Here is an 18,758-nt window from a genome sequence, read left to right on the forward strand (position 1 = left end):
CACTCAGGCACTCACAAACATATAAATACAGAAATCTGCATGCCCGTACACATACGGTCTGCTGCTTAATGACGGTTGTTTGCAGTGAAGATGAGTGGGAGGGGGATTCACTCACTGACAGATGATATCTCATTGAGGGAATATCTGTCTTTGAGTGATTACCAGCCTAGATTGTATTAGGGCTGAAACACGCTTTTCATTTTGGCTTCCATGTTAACAGATCATACCGGCCACACCGATTGCGTGTGTCTGACTCTTGCGGTATGTTGCAGACGCACAGGAAATCTAGACTTCTTCCGTGGAGCCTAAAGTCCCCAAAACAGCTACATAGACAGTGAAACATTGTCATATTGATTAGCAATATTTACTTTAGTTTTTCATTTTCTCTATTGTTCCATTCTCTGTATCACCATAACATATCATAGACAAGCGAATGTAAAGTTTTACTGACTATTTGCCATTGCAAATTTGTCTTTAATGTTTTAGTGCAATAATGGCAGTGTGCAGGCAGAACGTTCTTTCAGCCTTGTACTGTACAGTATATGAGCGAGAAGCTGCTTGAAGCAACTGAAAATATTGATCTGTAGAAAACCTTTGTAGTAGGGCTGGTAAATTAGTATTCGAATTTCAAATATTCCTCGAATATGGGGAAAATATGTATATTCGAATATGAAAATTAATATTCAAAAAATAAAAACTTTTTTTTTATGTTTATTTGACAGGGACAATACAAAAAACAATCTATCAAGGTATAAAAGCAAACAAAATATATGTTTTATTGACTAGACCGAGTGCATTTTGGTTTCTGTTTTTAGATATGGGCCTATTGACACTATTTTCTTCCTATTGCACAACCTGTCTTTTTTTTTTTTTTACTTTAATATCACAATGCTTATGGTTACAATTTTACTGCAGATGCGCGCAAGGCGCTGCCATTTCAGCATTGTCCTTCCAGTGTGTTTCAGCCCTTATGCTATGACTATTGTTGCTCTATTGTCAGTGGCAGCTGGCTCCCCCTGCCCGTGATCACACTAGAGTTTATTTTCTTTCCATGCCTGTATGCAGAATGCATGTGTGAGTGTTGCTAGTAGTCAAAGAGTGCAATGGTGCACACACGTTTTCATCAATCTCATTGCAAAGCAACTTAAACTTTAGCTGCATGTGATAAATGTTCTTAATTAAAGTTAGTTCAAACGTATGAGGCTGCTTTGACCTCCCTCCAGGCACTGATGAGTTTCTTTGATCATAATGACGTGGTTGTTTTTCTACTGCTAACAGGGGTTAACACTAAGGTCTCAGACTGAGGCACTTGCCCATCGGGCAAGTACAGGTCATGTTCTACTTGCCCACTTACCCGAAAAGTAAAACGTACATTATGAAATGATAGGTAAAATTTGAATTACCGTTCAATGTAACATTTATTTTTTCTGTGAATTCTGGGGCCGTGCGATACAAAATGTCATACCTCAATATGCATGCCAAATAGCTATGAATTTGACTGTGAGTTCACACTTGTTATTTTATAATTTTATGTGTAGCAACAGTGAAAACACCACATTATAGGTCAACAGTGCTCTTATTTTACATTCCACAGACCAGAAGACACTTCCTTTCCCATAACTTGACAAAGCGCTCTTGTTTTGAAGTCCACCAACCGGAAGTGAGGGGTTTACGTTCGTCTGACTTGACACGTGCTAAGCTTTGACCTTTCAACATCAGTAGGTACTGGCACTGCTGTTTTTAATCTATAAGGAAGGCTTTATAAGCTGCTTGCTGCCTTCCTTTATTTTCACACCTCGGTTAGGGACTATGACGACACATTCGACAAAAGTCAGGTGTTTTATTTATTTTATTTTATCGTGGGTGGGATGCACTGTGCAGCCTGATCATCACACACGACACACCCTTAGTAGAGTTAAATAGTCGCAACTAACACTTTGTGAGCTTGTACAGTAGTTTCTCCGGAGCTCACGCAGCCACTGCACGTTGAGTGTGTGTGTGTGTGTGTGTGTGTGTGTGTGTGTGTGTGTGTGTGTGTGGGAGGGAGGGAGGGAGGGAGGGAGGGAGAGAGAGTGAGTGAGAGAGAGAGAGACGGGTGAGACAGAGCACTCTGGCGACATTCAGGTGTTTAGACAGATATCTCGTGTTTATAGGCGGTTGCGCCCCCACTTGCCCAACGGGCGCACTTGCCCGGTCGGGCAACCCGAAAGCAAACTCCACCTGCCTGAAAGTTTTATTTACCTGCCAGTGTCAGGTAGGCAACCCTTGGTGTCAACACCTGGTTAAGATTAGTTTCTCCTGCATCATTGTTTACATTCTGTCCTTTGAGACAAATGGCTTGGTCATTCAGCCAGGGTGACATTAACGTCTGCTGTCTCAAGTCAAAAATGTATGCTGCATAGTTTATACGAGCTCCACAGGTGCCGTGACCACCTCAATGTAAGGAACTGAAAAGAGGCACAGGCATGTTTTAAGAATGGATTATCATTATGCTGACGAAGGCAAAGAGCCGAAACGCATTCCGATTGTCATGTTGCCTGCCTTCAAATAAATACGTACCTGAAGGGCAGAGCATGAGTGCTGGCATCATTCTCTTTATGTTTAGAAATGGATCCATAGAGAGCATGCCATCAGGAGATGGGATGAGATGCATGTTTGATCTCTATGAACATAATGGTTGACTGAAGCTTGAGGTACAGTATCTAAGGAAGATGACTTGTACATGACTTTGTTGACATTAATGTTCATTGTGGATTGTTGACTCACTTGTTGGAACAAGTTGAGGCATCGAGTGTGTTCCTGTTAAAGGCAGTATTGTTACCCTATTCTCTATAGTACATTTGTCCATAAATTGTTCTGCTGCTACCCTGTACGTGTGTATTAAATGTCTCTTTATTTCTGTCTGTCTGTCTGTAGAAGAAGAGCAGGTGGTCCAATCTTGTCTACTGTATTTTATTTTTATTTTCTCTCTTTTGAGGCAGTAGGAAGGCTTAGAGGGAGATGGAGTAGGGAGAGAAAGTCCTGGAAAGATGTAATCTCAGCACAGCGGGATGTTTTTTCTCCCCAGAGGCAGTGGTCTCTGACCACCATTAAACCATCTCTGACCACCTTATCACTCTTTACTGGTTAATCTGGTGGTGATTCATCACACACACACACACACACACACACACACACACACACACACACACACACACACACACACACACACACACACACGTATACTCACAAAGATACACACTCATATAAACATACTGCAACGTACACATACGAACATGCACACACATTAACCTATATTGCACACATCTCACTCTAAACAAATCCTAAAAACCAACTGAACCCCCCCGCCAGCACACACATCAAGCAGCAAGCCCTCAGGCCATTCTTACCTCCAGCCATACATGGCACCATGAACCACGTATAGCCGCAGGGTCGCTCCATGTAGCTGGGTCATCTGCCTGTCTTCTCCTGCATCCTGCGTCGTCTAAATTCAAAGTACACACACACACACACACACACACACACACACACACACACACACACACACACACACACACACACACACACACACACACACACACACACACACACACTAAGGCTGCAACTAACGATTAATTTCATAATCGATTAATCGGTCGATTATCTTATCGATTAATCGATTAATCGGATTATCGCACTTATTTAGCAATTACCATATAATTTAGATTTTAGGTTGTTATAGGCATGTTCTGACTAACAATAAAGACAATAATAATGAATACTTCCTTCAAAGATAATATTTTATTACAGCTTTCTTGACTACAACTGTACTGTTACTGTAAGTACATAACAAAACTGTTATTAAAGTATTCAATCTTTCAAATACAAAAGATACTGAATTATATAAAACATAACATTTTCTCTGTAATATATCAACAACATAACAAAACTGTTACTAAAGTATTCAATCAATCAAATACAAAAGGTGCTGCTGAACTTGTGTATCCTAGGAGTCTAGGACAGTGGTTCTCAAACTTTTGAGGCTGACCCCTCAAAATAATATCTGAACTGGAGACCCCCCAAAATAATCATATTTGAACTGGGGAGTGGGGACCCCCCAAAATAATCATATTTTAACAGGCAACACCCTAGCCTGAAAAGCACTTGGAATTGTAGGAGTTGAGGCATTACATTTAGTTTGACTCGGTTCCACAGATAATTGTGAAAATAGCTGATCTACAAAATAGATTGAGATAGAGCTTGTGATCAGCTATATATTTTATTTCACAAATAATTGACACGTTTTTATATAGAGTTTTTTTTATTACTTTTGTTGCAGTAATGGTCTTTTTAGGTATTAAAATGGTATATAAGTCCTTAAATTGTCACTTTACTGTCATCCGGGTAACCCCCCCCCAAAAAAAAATCATGTGGGTTGCTGTAGGCAAAGTGCTGATATAAAATCAAAATGTGTTACAGTTCCTGTAAACAAACTAAAGTAGCAGCAAAATAGTACCTTTTTTTCTTTAAACCAAGGATGTAGCAGCAATAATAAAGTTAACTCAATTAAAGAAAGTGCATTCTCTGAACACATCGTAGATGTCTTGGCTTTAATATGCAGGGCTGCGCATAGATATATGGGGCTGCGTGCGAAACAGTGCAGCTAGATTCTGTGAGAGAAACAAGCAACCAGGTCTAGGAAAACAAGCCCAAAATAAGCGACAATTGTTGGCCACATGAGCACTTAATACTTAAACCTACTGTATATACATCGGCTATTTGAAAATAGTTCACAACGTGTCGCATCGCAAGCGTCACGTTGTGAGCTTGTAGATCTGCTATTTTCAATAAAATCTTTAAAAAGCTTATAATAAGCGGATTTGGCAACACTGATGCAAAAGCCTGGTTTCCATTTACTGCTCAGCGCTCGGATCCGGTCTAGAGCCCGCCTACTGTATCCGGTGATTACACATACATATACACGCACGTAGTGTTTCCGCCTCAGACCGGATCAGCAGCCTGCTATTACTGCTAAGTGAATCGATCCTAGCATTGTTTCTAATAGCGCAAATAGAGCAATAAATAGACTGACTGGACCTGAATCCTGACCAGTACTGAACGGTAAAAAGAAACCAGGCTTTCCGCAGTGGAAAGTTAATTTTAAATGTTAAAAGCCACGACAACTGAGTCTTATATAGGCAAGCCCACAAGCAAACACATCGAGGCGAGTGTGTTTGCTTTGCGAGCCGTCTCCAAAACTCCTTTATGCTTTCTCCTCAGATGCTCATTCATTGAGCTTGTGCTCCCGTGACAAGCAAAGTCCGCCTTGCAATGTTTGCAGGTCATTTTTTTTCTTTTCTCTGTTCAGAGTGAAACGCTCCCAGTGTTTAGATCTTTTGGTGCGATCGTAAGACGCTGCTGCAGCAGCGACTGTACTAATGGACGCCGCCATTATTCAAGCCGGCTTGTTGTCAGCTGCGGTCGCTACTGCGCAAGTGCGCATGCGCAACTCTCAAGGAGCAACAGACTGCTCGTCTCCCCCTATGATTTGCAGCATTTACGTTATATTACATTACATTTAATGTCGGAAAACACTCGCGATTCGTTGTCGATTAATAATCGATTATCTAATTCGTTGGCAACGAATTTATTAATCGATTTTTAATCGATTAATCGATTCGTTGTTGCAGCCTTAACACACACACACACACACACACAGAGCCTCCTCCACTCCCCAGATATGTGCTGGTGGAACTTCCCTTTGATGCCAATTACCTTGCACGCGGGGAGAGGATGAGGGGAGGAGCATGTTTTTTTACTAGATGTGTAGTTTTAAGGCGAAACAAGAAGCAGACATGCCTCGCAGCTGATCAGATACTCAGCTGCTCCGGCAGGAATCTGGAGCAATAAGAGGATGTCTTTTAGGGAAGGAGGGGGAAATCGACATTATATAGAGGGAACACAATCTATGCACTTGCATAGATACACAGTCCTGGCTAGGCAACCCAGCCTGGCAGAGCTCATATCTCTGCCAGGCTGGGTTGCCTAGCCAGGACTGTGTAAGTCATGTGTTGCCGTCGTCAGTATGCCAGGAGGCTGGGCGGGGCAGGGGATAGCATTTCTATGATATTACCTTTTTCACATTTGTGGCACCCCCTATGGCCAGAAGTGAAAGTGCTTTTGGAGGTGCGCTGCGCTCTATACAGAACTCTCAACATGCAATTCCAATTTGGGGTTGATAGGAAGTTGCATTCGTTATATATGGGATTTTTTGGTAAGAAATGGGCCCCTACCACCAAATATTTGAACCAATTAGAGGGAATCCTATCAAAACCCTGTTTGATGTTCATTGTCACATGACACACAAGATCATGTACCTAATGCCTAATGGTGAAAGTAATGGGTGGTCTTCTATACATCTCAGGGAAATTTTGTACATTTTTGACAAATTGCTGTGTTTAATTTGTGTTTGATCTTACATGGTTATAATTATAATTATATTCATGTACGTATGTTGAAAATGTATCTGAAATGAATATTTTTTTCAAAATCGAAATCTGACATCTTATTTGCAAAAGAAAATTATACACATAGAGAGTTGTAGTAGCATAGCAAATAGCACCAAAATAAATTACAAAACAAAGGCTACTGTAAGTAGTAAAAGGATGTCTTGTGTAACTTATTGTAAGAGGCCTATAAGTTGTTGGTGGTGAATCTGAAGCCATGTCTTCCTCCTCCAAGTTCAACCCTCTTACATTCTCTTTTAAAAGTGTGGATATTCTCACTGATCCAATGAGATGACCCTGTATTGTGCTTAACTCTAAACACCAGCTCACACCGCTTTAGGCGCCGACCACAATAAGACAAAAACAGGCATCAATACACAATGCACCTGAACTCCATCAGAAGACTCCATGCATTCCTACATTCCTTATAAATGGCCTATAAATTAGATAAACTATTTACACAAAGGAGATCTGCTGCCAGGGTTTGTGTGCCATTAAAAGAAGCATTATGAAAAGCACACCCTTGTTACGGGGCCAGAGCTCTGCTCTGGACACGTATTGTTATTCGCATTATTCTGTCACTTCTGCCACTTTTCGCAGTTCTGGCTGAACCGCGCTGTCGGTTTTTACGAAACTCGGCCATATGGTAGATGGTCATGAAAAACGATCAAAAAATAATTCTCACAATCTTTCGTCCAAAGGTGGCGCTATAGCACTCAATTGAAAATGCCAACTTTGACCAGGTACAATTCATGCCCTGTTTGACCTACAGCCATGAAACTTGGATACACATATGCGTCTCCTCATGCTTAACAACTTTCACACTCTGACTTTTGACCTCTGACCTTTAGATCTCCCACCATTTTGAATTATATGAAAAACAGTCATTGGCTCCTAACTTCTGCATTTTTTCACTTAGAAAAAATCCACTCCTATCGTTTTGTCGGCAGAGGTCCAACGTTCATGTGTAAAAGGTTTCGTGCAAATTGCTAAAAAATCCCAGGATTCCATAGATTTTAACTATTGCAGACTTTATGAAAATTATTCATCTGTGCCTAAAACATACATGCAGACTCACATTTCTTTGAAACTTTGCAGAAATGTACAGGGTCATTCCAAATATCACTGAAACCAATCTTACTCCAATTGGCCAAAAGGGGGCGCTATAGCAATTTTTTGAAAAGGCAGACTTTAAACAGGCATAAGTCATGCCTCGTTTGGCCGAAAGTCGTGAAACTTGCTTACACATGTGCCTTGACTCATGAGGAACACACGTATCGATTTGACCATTAAGCTCCGCCCTTAGATTTTCCGCAATTTTGAGCAGTTTGAAAAATACTTGTTTTTGCCAGTTCTGGCTTAACCGTGCATACGCTTTTTACGAAACTCGGCCATATGGTAGATGCTCATGAAAAACTACCAAGAAATAATTCTCACACTCATTCGTCAAAGGGTGGCGCTATAGCACTCAATTGAAAGTGCCAACTTTGAACAGGTACAACTCATGCCCTGTTTGACCTACAACCATGAAACTTCGATACACACATGCGTCTCTTCATGCCCGACAACTTTCGTGGTCTGACTTTTGACCTCTGACCTTTAGATCTCCCACCATTTTGAATTATATGAAAAACAGTCATTGGCTCCTAACTTCTGCATTTTTTCACTTATGGAAAATCCGTTGGAAATTTTTGTAGGCAGTGGTCCAAAGTTCATGTGTAAAATGTTTCGTGCAGATTGCTCAAAAATCCCAGGAGGAGATAGTTCTTTGTCGTTTTGTCGTGAGACACTCCCTATGGGAAACAGCGCCATCTGGCGATGCAACAGAGCTACACAATACGCTCCCGGGGCCCATTTATTGGGCTAGAGGGTATGTCACGCGACCGGCCATCCCCTCCCCTCAGCGGGAGGGCATAAGAGGCCCCGGTCGTGACGTCAACTTCCTCTTCAGTTCCTCTGTTCGCAGATGATAACATGGCTACACGCTTGTTAAAAACTGAAATCTACATTTATTCGATGATTACTCCACTCTTCAGGATCCAAAGCGAGAAACCAGCTTTAGCCCAAAGCGGAGACTAGGTTAAGTTACCCACGGGTTTTCTCGCTCGACTAAACTCCAGAAAACTAACTTTATTCTACCTCGTGGTGAGCCGGTGTTAGCCCTTAGCTGCTTCTTAGCCTAGCCGCTAGCTTTACTAGCTTAGCTGTTCGGCTACCTCCACAGCGCTAACCCCCTTTCCCGCTGAGCTAACTCCCCGATTAGAGCTGTTAGCCTGGCTTTTTGTGAGCCGACGTTAGCTTTTAGCTGTCCTTAGCCTAGCCGCTAGCTTACTAGCTTAGCTGTTTGGCTACTTCCACAGCGCTAACCCCCTATCCGCTGAGCTAACTCCCCGAATAGAACTGTTAGCCTAGCCTTTTGTCGCTCTTTTCCACGACACTCGAATTGTGTTGTCTCGGTGCCGCGCACGCCTTCTACGCGCTCTCCGGCCCCGAGTCTGTCTGCGAAGCATTCGCCCGGGTCTCTGTGAGGCTGCTTTGTCACAGATACGGCCTGGCTACGGCCTGTGCCGGTAGTTAAGGGGACACCGACGGCTCTCGCTCGGTTCCCCCGAAACCCTCCCACATCCACGGCGCTAACCCCCTTTCCCGCTGAGCTAAACTCCCCGAATAGGGCTGTTAGCCTAACCTTTGGTGAGCAGGCGTTAGCCTTTAGCTGCTTCTTAGCCTAGCCGCTAGCTGCTACTAGCTTGGCCGTTAGACTACATCCGCGGCGCTAACTCTCCTAATGGAGCGGTTAGCTTAACCTTGACCAGCTTAGCTGTTTCGGCTACAGCCACAGCTGTTTTCTTTCACCACGCGATGGCTCGCTACGACCAGGCCAGGGCCTGTACGGGGAACGCCGAAGGTGCTAGCGGTGCTCGCCCAGCACCACCGCGACACTCCCGCCTCCCTACCCCAACTCCAGCTGCCACAAGCGGTGGCCCGCGGTAAACTAGCCCGACCCCCTTCGTGAGCGGAGTACGCGACGCTGACCACCCTGTTCCTCCCAGTGTCTACAGAGCAGAAGCAGGGTAGATTTTTGCACATTCTGTGAGGTCAGTACAATGTATAAATGCCTGTTTTTTGTGCCAATAAAAATTGTTACAAAGAACCAAACCTTGCATTTTTCAAACCATGTCGACTTGAGTCCACATTGCTAGGAGAGGCCTCAGTGCTCGTCCTCCTAACACTATTGGATACAACATATTATGCATTCAGCGTCAGTATATTGTGGTACATAATGCCTTTCATTGTGCTAATATGTCTGTCACACTGGTCACATTTAGCATTTTTCGAATCCGGTTGGAATACGGTTGGGATACGATATAATGCTTTTCACTGTCAATATATTGTTTATATTGCCTGTCTTTGTGCCATTATGGTTGTAATTTCACCACACCCTGCATGATCAGACACTATCTGACTTAAGCCCATAGTGATTGGACGGAGCCGGTTTTTCGGCTCCCCAAACACTGAAGGGATACTAGGTATAATGCGTTTCTCCATTATTTTTATAATGTTCGCCTTTATGCCAATGTGTTTGCTACACTGAATTGAATAACTCCAGTGCAGATGGGAAAACCAGTCTCTCCCCCCCCCCCCCTCTTCGGTTGGGAAGGAGACAGGGACCCCTTGTATTTCTCGAGGACAGAGTCATGGACCCCTCCACAGCCAAACAGAGGAGCATGTCGCACTTTCTGTAGAGGTCTGTGAAGAAATACCCTGTGATTGTGGCTTTACATGCGTTGAAAAGTACCTTGTCTTTTTCCAAACTCCACCTGTGTGCCAGGGAGAACGAGGACCGGTCTCTTGCCGGCCCCCCGTTCTCTGATGGTCTGCCTTTGGGCCCACAGTATCCGAAAAACCCCTCCTCGGTTTTCCAGATACGTGTGGGACAAGCAATCTGACTGCTTTAATGCACCAGAGAGAAAGAGGACCGGTCTCTTGCCGGCCCCCCTTTCTCGAAGGTCCCACAATGAGCCCACAGTATCCGAAAAAACCCTTTCTAGGTTTTTCGGATACTTGTGTGACGAGCATATTGAATCCACATATGTACCAGAGACAACGGGGACCACCCACATGGCGCCCCCCCCATGAGCCCACAGTATTTGGTAAAGCCGTTTCTCGTTTTTCCAAATACATGTGGGAGAAACATATTGAGTGCATTCAATCCTCTAAGAAGATCAGCTCTGAAACCAGTACCACCTCTGTCCACGAGAGGGCGCCCCTGCTCCTCGGGACAGGCCACGCTCGTTTCACCAGCCGATCCTAAGATGGCCGAACGGAAGGTAAGCATGCTAACCACTTCCGTTTCTGACCGGACACGGACGTCGAGCGTCCCCCACCGGATGTTGACGCCGGGGAGGTACCCACGTGACCTCCCCGTATCCAACTACTTCCGTTTCCGACCGGAGACGGACGAGGGGCTTCTCCGACCGGATCTCAACATTGGGGAGGCACCGCGTGCGGGATCACGTGACTTTCCCGAATCCTTCTGTCAGTCAGGTAACACCCGTACTGCCTCTAGCGAGCGTCACACGCTCGGCTACGCCAGAGCTTGCGAGCTCGTCACTAGTCGCCATGACAACGGACAGACAGCGGGTGGAACGAGCAGCTGTTTTAACTCGCTCCAACCCCCTAGCTCGCTGTCTAGCGCAATGGAAAGCTTGCGACCCGTCTCTTTGGGTGCTATGCACCATACAAAAGGGTTACAAACTACAGTTTTGCATGAAACCCCCGATGTCAGACAAAGTGATTTTCTCCAGCGCGACAGGCGCTGCGGCGATCACGTTAAGAGAGGAGGTTCTCTCTCTCCTAAACAAAGGCGCCATAAGAGAGTTGTCCCCAGATCAGAAACGCCTGGGTTTTTACTCAAGATATTTTCTGGTCAAGAAAAAGGGGGGGGGGTGTACGTCCCATATTGGACCTGAGAGGTCTAAACAGATTTCTAACGAAATTCAAGTTTCGCATGCTGACGAACGAGACGCTTTTACGCACGGTGCGTCAGGGCGACTGGTGGACCAGTATAGACTTGAAGGATGCGTATTTTCACATTCCCATCTACCCACCACACAGAAAATTTCTGTGCTTCGGGTTCGAGGGGCGAGTGTACGAGTACACGGTTTTCCCGTTCGGGATGTCCCTGAGCCCCCGTGTTTTCGTGATGTCTATGAAATTAATTCAAGGACCCCAATGGAAACAAGCCCGCAAGGACTTTTTTGGCCGGACCTTTTAGACAAAAGCATTATAAATGTAACTGTGTTGTTTTACATTCTTTTGCCTAATAAAAATTTCAATCAATCAATCAATCAAGAGTGCACCCAGGCGACTATGGCCCCCTGAGGAGACAGGGAATACACTTGTCGACGTACATCGACGGTTGGCTACTGACAGGGGGCTCCAGCCTCTTCTTGCTTTTTGCCCCCAGTCAGGCTACTGTTGTTTTCACCTATCGGCTACCTAGCCTCGCTCGACAACACTGTGTTGCTTAATGCAGCAGGTACGTCAGTGTTACACTGCTTTTTGTACTGGTCAGGCTCAGTACAGCAGTAACACACTGTGGTTGTACCGGTCAGCTCCCCTGGACAACAACGTGGTTTTCCACGTACCTTTACATGCCTCCTATGTCAGACATAAGATGTTCCTCCCATGCGGAGAGGGAATGCAGCCATGTCTCTGAGAGAGAGGGACTCTCTCTACTGAGCAAGGGCGTCTTCAGAAAACCGTCTACGAATTGGAACCTAGAGGTTACTTAAGTAACCCCGGTTTTCTCCAGTTTTTGGTGCAACTGGTTTTCGTGTGTTTTCTGGCCAAAGAAGGAGGGGGGAGGCTATGTGACCCTCTCTGGATGAAGGGGTCTCATCAAGTCTCTTACGAAATTCAGTTTTCGTATGCTGATGACCGTGGCGCTCCTGCGCACGTTCGGTCAGGGGGACAGGTGGACCAACGTAGCCCTGAGGGGCGATTACTGTCGGTTTTTCACTGTCGGTTTCTAGAAAGAGCGTCTTGGTTCCGTCCCAGCAGACCTCCCTTATGGGGTTCTCACTGGACTCGACCACGCTCGCAGCGTGTCTGTCTCAGGAGTGGATAGACGGCTTCCTGTCCTGTGTGAGGCCTTTCCGTGTAGGAAAGACAGTCACTTACAGGCTGTGAGTGCAGGTGGCGGGTCTCATGACTTCGGCCATACACCTGACCTGCCTAAGTAGGCTATTTTGGGACCTTTCAGAGGTGGATGCGGGCTCTCAGGATCCCGCCTACTGTGGACCCTCGACAAGGTCTGGTGTCTCCACTTGCATGGATTCACTTTGAGGTGCGCGTCAGCGGTTGTCATGTCCTGGTCGGGACGGGCAACACTACAGCCGTGAGCTCCGTCAACAGGCAGGGAGGCTTAGGCTCCTGTGTGTTGGACGGCCTGGCTCGTAAGCTGGCGGTGTGGTGCGACCCGCGCCTACTGTCAGGCTGTGCGGTCCACGTCCCAGGTCCCCAGAACGGCGGAGCGGATCTGCTGTCCGGGGGAAGACCTTGGTACTCGGATTGGTCACTTAACCGAGAATAGCGAACCTGATTTGGACCAGGTTCGACCGACCACAGGTCGATTTGTTTGCCTCAACAGAGAACGCGAAGTGTTCTCGCTTTTTCTCGGTGAAGGCAGCGGACTTCGTTGGGGCTGGACGCAATGGCTCACAGGTGGCCGAGGGAACTGCTATATGCATTCCCGCCGCTGGAGCTGATCCGCCCAACGTTGGAGAGAGTCAGGCTCCAGGGCCTGACCGTACTGCTGGTTGCTCCGGGTTGGGGCGTGTGGAGGTCGGAGATAACTCCTCTGCTCTACGCCGAGCCCTGGTCCCTCCCTCCGATAACGGACCTGCTGACGCAGGTGGGGACCGAGACCAACCACCCCAGCCCCCGGGACCTAGACCTGTGGGTCTGGCCCGTGAGAGGGCCAATCTAGATGCTTGTGGCCTGCCCCCTGATGTGATAGCTACTATTCAGGGGGCTAGGGCCGGATCCACTCAGGCTGCTTATAACATAAAATGGAATATTTTTGTGTCATGGTGCCAGGAACAGTCACCGGCGGTGGTGGCTTTTCGGGCGCCAGTTCGTAGCATTCTGATTTTGGGCTTGACCTTCTCGACGGTCAAGGTGTACTTGGATGCCATCTCCGTCTGCCACGAAGGTTTCGAAGGCGGGACGGTTGGCGATCGTCACCTGGTACGGCGGTTCTTGGGCGGGGCCAGACGGACCAGGCCGGGTAACAGGCCTCTGTTTCCGGCCTGGGATCTGGCGGTGGTGCTGAATGCACTCTGCCTTCCCCCCTCTTTTGAACCCCTCGAGACTGTGAGGCTCAAGGTGTTGAGTCTGAAAACAGTCTTTTTGGTGGCCCTGGCTATGGCCAAGAGGGTCAGTGACCTGCGTGCACTCTCGGTGAGTTCGGAGTGCTTGAGGTGCTTTGGGGATAGCAGACGGGTTCTGCTGACACCAAGCTTGGCGTTCGTTACCAAGACCGGGGTGGTTGCACCGGCTCCGGTCGGATTGGTTGCGTTTCATCCACCTCCTTTCGCTTCGGCGGAGGATGAGCGGTCACATTGTCTCTGTCCAGTGAGGGCTTTGAGGCTCTACTGTCAGGTGACGGCGCCTGGTAGGTCGTAAACACGATTGTTTGTCTCCTACGGCCGGGGTGACCAGCGGAAGGCGATGGCCAAGCCGACGCTTTCCAGGTGGATAGGTGAGGCCGTACGGCTCGCCTATACTAGTAGTGGGGCCCCAGTACCTGTTGGACTGAGGGCGCACTCGACTAGGGGATTGGCTGCGTCCTGGGCCCGCTCTAGAGAGGCTTCGGTCCAGGAGTTTTGCACGGCTGCTAACTGGTCGTCTCCTTCGACCTTTGCAGCTTTCTACAGCCTGGACATGGCGGCTTCCTCGGTGGCGCACGCAGTCCTTGGCGTGGCAGCCTCATCTACTTGAGGTGCCTTTCTCCCCCTGATGTGATCCCGTGGGGCTAACAATCTGTTGGTCCTCGGGAGCAGGGGGGCCCTGTTCCCTTTTTAGGAAGTTAGTAGGTGACGTGCCTTGTCTTCTATTAGCTGAATGGGGAAGACTTCGGTCTGTCAGGGTTTCTTTTATCTCATCCCTTGTGCCGTGTCCAGGCCCGGTGGGCCTGGGCGTCCCTGAGGCAGGGGCCCGCCGTGTGCGGGTCCCTGAGCCAGTTGGGGACGTGCGGTTTTTCTGGGGATACAATGTTTTTAACGCTTCCGGGGGGTTTATAGATCCCATAGGGAGTGTCTCACGACAAAACGACAAAGAACTGAAGGTTACGTAGGTAACCTGGTTCTTTTAGTTTAGGAGTGAGACACTCCCCAAACACCCCTTTGTTTCGCCACTGCGAACAGAGGACCTGTGTGGAAGAGGAAGTTGACGTCACGACCGGGGCCTCTTATGCCCTCCCGCTGAGGGGAGGGGATGGCCGGTCGCGTGACATACCCTCTAGCCCAATAAATGGGCCCCGGGAGCGTATTGTGTAGCTCTGTTGCATCGCCAGATGGCGCTGTTTCCCATAGGGAGTGTCTCACTCCTAAACTAAAAGAACCAGGTTACCTACGTAACCTTCAGATTTTAACTATTACAGTTTTATGAAAATTATTCATCTGTGCCTAAAACATACATGCAGACTCACATTTCTTTGAAACTTTGCAGAAATGTACAGGGTCATTCCAAATATCACTGAAACCAATCTCACTCCAATTGGCCAAAAGGGGGCGCTATAGCAATTTTTTGAAAAGGCAGACTTTAAACAGGCATAAGTCATGCCTCGTTTGGCCGAAAGTCGTGAAACTTGCTTACACATGTGCCTTGACTCATGAGGAACACATCTATCGCTTTGACCAGTAAGCTCCGCCCGTAGATTGTCCGCAATTTTGAGCAGTTTGAAAAACACTTAAACCCAGGATTTTTCAGCTTTTGGCGTGAAACTGTATCATCTGTGTAATCTCCTTTTTCATAGTTCCTTGTCTGTTGGTCCAATGGCGTCTCCCTTAAATGAGTGCCTCACAATCTCAAGGTCGCCAGTTCAAGCCTCACTTGATGCAGACTTAATTTAAGTTGAATTGCAAACAACATGACTGTATCAATGAATACATGTGCAAATGGTAAAGATAACCTGAAATGCTTATTTGAGAGTACGATTTCTCAATGTATGACATACTTCATTCTGAAAATAGCCGATCTACAATCTCAAAACTTTTCAGATAGCAATGTGTTTCTGAGCTTGTAGATCGGCTGCTTTCACTGTTTTCGGTAGCGAGGAGACATACAATTTCTCTATTGGTAAATGGTTTGTGAACGAGTGATCTTAGTGTTGGCTTGGTTCATGACAGAAGGCAAGAGTTTATGATCTTCAACAGACAACATCAGCCTGGACAAAGCTATAGCACTATAGGGGCCTGTTCCTCAAAAGGTGAATAAACTAAGCCTGGACTTAAGCCAAATCCAGACTTGACAAAGTCGGGTCCATATAAGCCTCGTTTATTCCGTTCCTCGAAGCAAAGCCAGGCTGAAAAGGAGCGACTTTGTCGAGCTAGGCCTTGTCAAGCCAGGCTATGTCCAGCCAGGATAATGAAGCCAGGCTTCACGTATTTCTATAAAAGACCATGAAAGTCGATAGCAGAATCCTTGAACTTGACCAATCATGGAGTCCAAAACCAGAGCGGCGTTCCTCTCTGTGGCTGAACAGCAGCATTGCAGCAGCTCATGAAATCATACAAGGAAGTAAAATGTATTATAAGCGAGAAACGCGACCGCAATAAATAGATCCAGGGAGAAAGCGTGGCAAAGTATTGCAAGCACACACAGTGTGTGTGTGTGTGTGTGTGTGTGTGTGTGTGTGTGTGTGTGTGTGTGTGTGTGTGTGTGTGTGTGTGTGTGTGTGTGTGTGTGTGTGTGTGTGTGTGTGTGTGCGCGCGCGCGCGACGGGACGGGACGACAACGGGACGCACGGGACTGGGGGTGTACCGCGACGGGACGCACGGGACGGGCCGGGGGTATACCGCGACGGGGGCCGCGACGGGACGCACGGGACGGGAGGGGGACGGGTTGACCGCGACTGGGGGCCGCGACGGGATGAGCGGGACACGGGGGACGGGGATGGGGACGGCGACGGGGACGGCGACGGGGGGGGCGGGACACGCAATAACCCCACATTTGCAAGACCACTTTGGTAGAGGTTTGGGTTGTGTAGTTACCTTGCCATCATGATGTAACTCCAAAGGTGGACAAGAAATAAAAAATAATTTCTCCATTGACTAAATTGATAATTTAAAATATGCTCCTCATTGACTTACATTCAGTGAAAAAAAAATCTGTTATATTATCAAACATCTAACAACAATATGAACAATAGAACTATAGTGTTAACAGAGTGACAATGACATATCACATGAGTCATTGTGAAACAATTATGATTCATGGTCACACACTATTTCAGTAATATAATTAGTTTGATTATATCTTATTGTATTTATTTCATTTTATTTGAATGCAGGGTCATTCAAATGAGTCCATATAACACATGTGTTGAATTAACTGTGGACAAACTTGAAGAACAAAGGCACTGGATTAAGTAAACTTGGCTGTTAGCCTGCTCCTGACCAGGCTAACTTCACAGCTAAATTGCCATGGTAACTAAGGTAGGCTTGCTTCAATTCTCTTTTGAGGAATCGGGTCAAGGCTAAACTTAGACAGGGTGAACTGGCTAAACTAATCTTCAAGCTAATTCAGCTTTTGAGGAACCGATTCAGCCCTAATCCTGGCTAAATTAAGCCAGGATAGGTGTTAAAGCCAGGCTTAAGCTCTAATTCCCTTTTGAGGAACAGGCCCCAGGTAGTGTTGCAGCCTATTAGCCTATCATGGGGCGGCCATAGCTGGGTGGTTAGTGAGCACGCCTAGGGAACCAGAGGCTCTGGTTGCCCCAGGTTCGATTCCAGGCCATCCCAGCATATGCGTCGATGAAATGAAATTTGTCCCTGAGCAAGACTCTTAACCCCTAATTGCTCACAGGTTCTCATTGGAAACAAGACCACAAGGACTTTCATGAACGACCTGTTGAAAGGAATTATCCTTATCCTAGTCCGAAGGTTGAGAGTTCGATTCCTGTTAATAGCAATAGGTTGAGATGTCCAATCTATCCATTCTGTTTCCATCTCTCTCTCTCTCATCAATCTATTCCGTTTCCATGTCTCTCTTCAATCTATTCCGTTTCCATGGCTCTCTCTCTCTCTCTCTCTCTCTCTCTCCAGTTTCCATCTCTCTCTCTCTCTCTCTCTCTCTCTCTCTCTCTCTCTCTCTCTCTCCAGTTTCCATGTCTGTCTGTCTCTCTCTCACTGGCCCCGTATTATCGCTGCTTGCAGCTATATTACGAATTGTTTTTCGCTCCCTCTCAATTCAAGGCTAATCTTAGTTCTGGCTTAACTGTGCTGTCGCTTTTTACGAAACTCGGCCATATGGTAGATGGTTATGAAAAACGATCAAGAAATAATTCTCACAATCTTTCGTCAAAAGGTGGCGCTATAGCACTCAATTGAAAATGGCAACTTTGAACAGGTACAACTCATGCCCTGTTTGACCTACAGCCATGAAACTTGGATACACATATGCGTCTCCTCATGCTGAACAACTTTCACCCTCTGACTTTTGACCTCTGACCTTTAGATATCCATCCATTTTGAATTATATGAAAAACAGTCATTGGCTCCTAACTTCTGCATTTTTTCACTTATGGAAAATCCGTTGGAAATTTTTGTAGGCAGTGGTCCAAAGTTCAAGTGTTAAAAATGTCGTGCAGATTGCTCAAAAATCCCTGGAGGAGATAGATTTTAACTATTACAGTTTTATGAAAATATAGATATAGCAATTTTTTGAAAAGGCAGACTTTAAACAGGCATAAGTCATGCCTCGTTTGGCCGAAAGTCGTGAAACTTGCTTACACATGTGCCTTGACTCATGAGGAACACACGTGTCGATTTGACCAGTAAGCTCCACCCTTAGATTGTCTGCAATTTTGAGCAGTTTGAAAAACACTTAAACCCAGGATTTTTCAGCTATTTGCGTGAAACTGTATCATCTGTGTGATCTCCTTTTTCACAGTTACTTGTCTGTTGGGCCAATGGCGTCTCCCTTATATGAATGCCTCAAAATCTCAAGGTCGCCAGTTCAAGCCTCACTTGATGCAGACTTAATTTA

Source organism: Gymnoscopelus microlampas (genome assembly GCF_963454915.1).
Source record: "Gymnoscopelus microlampas genome assembly, chromosome: 20".
NCBI classification, from domain to species: Eukaryota; Metazoa; Chordata; class Actinopteri; order Myctophiformes; family Myctophidae; genus Gymnoscopelus; species Gymnoscopelus microlampas.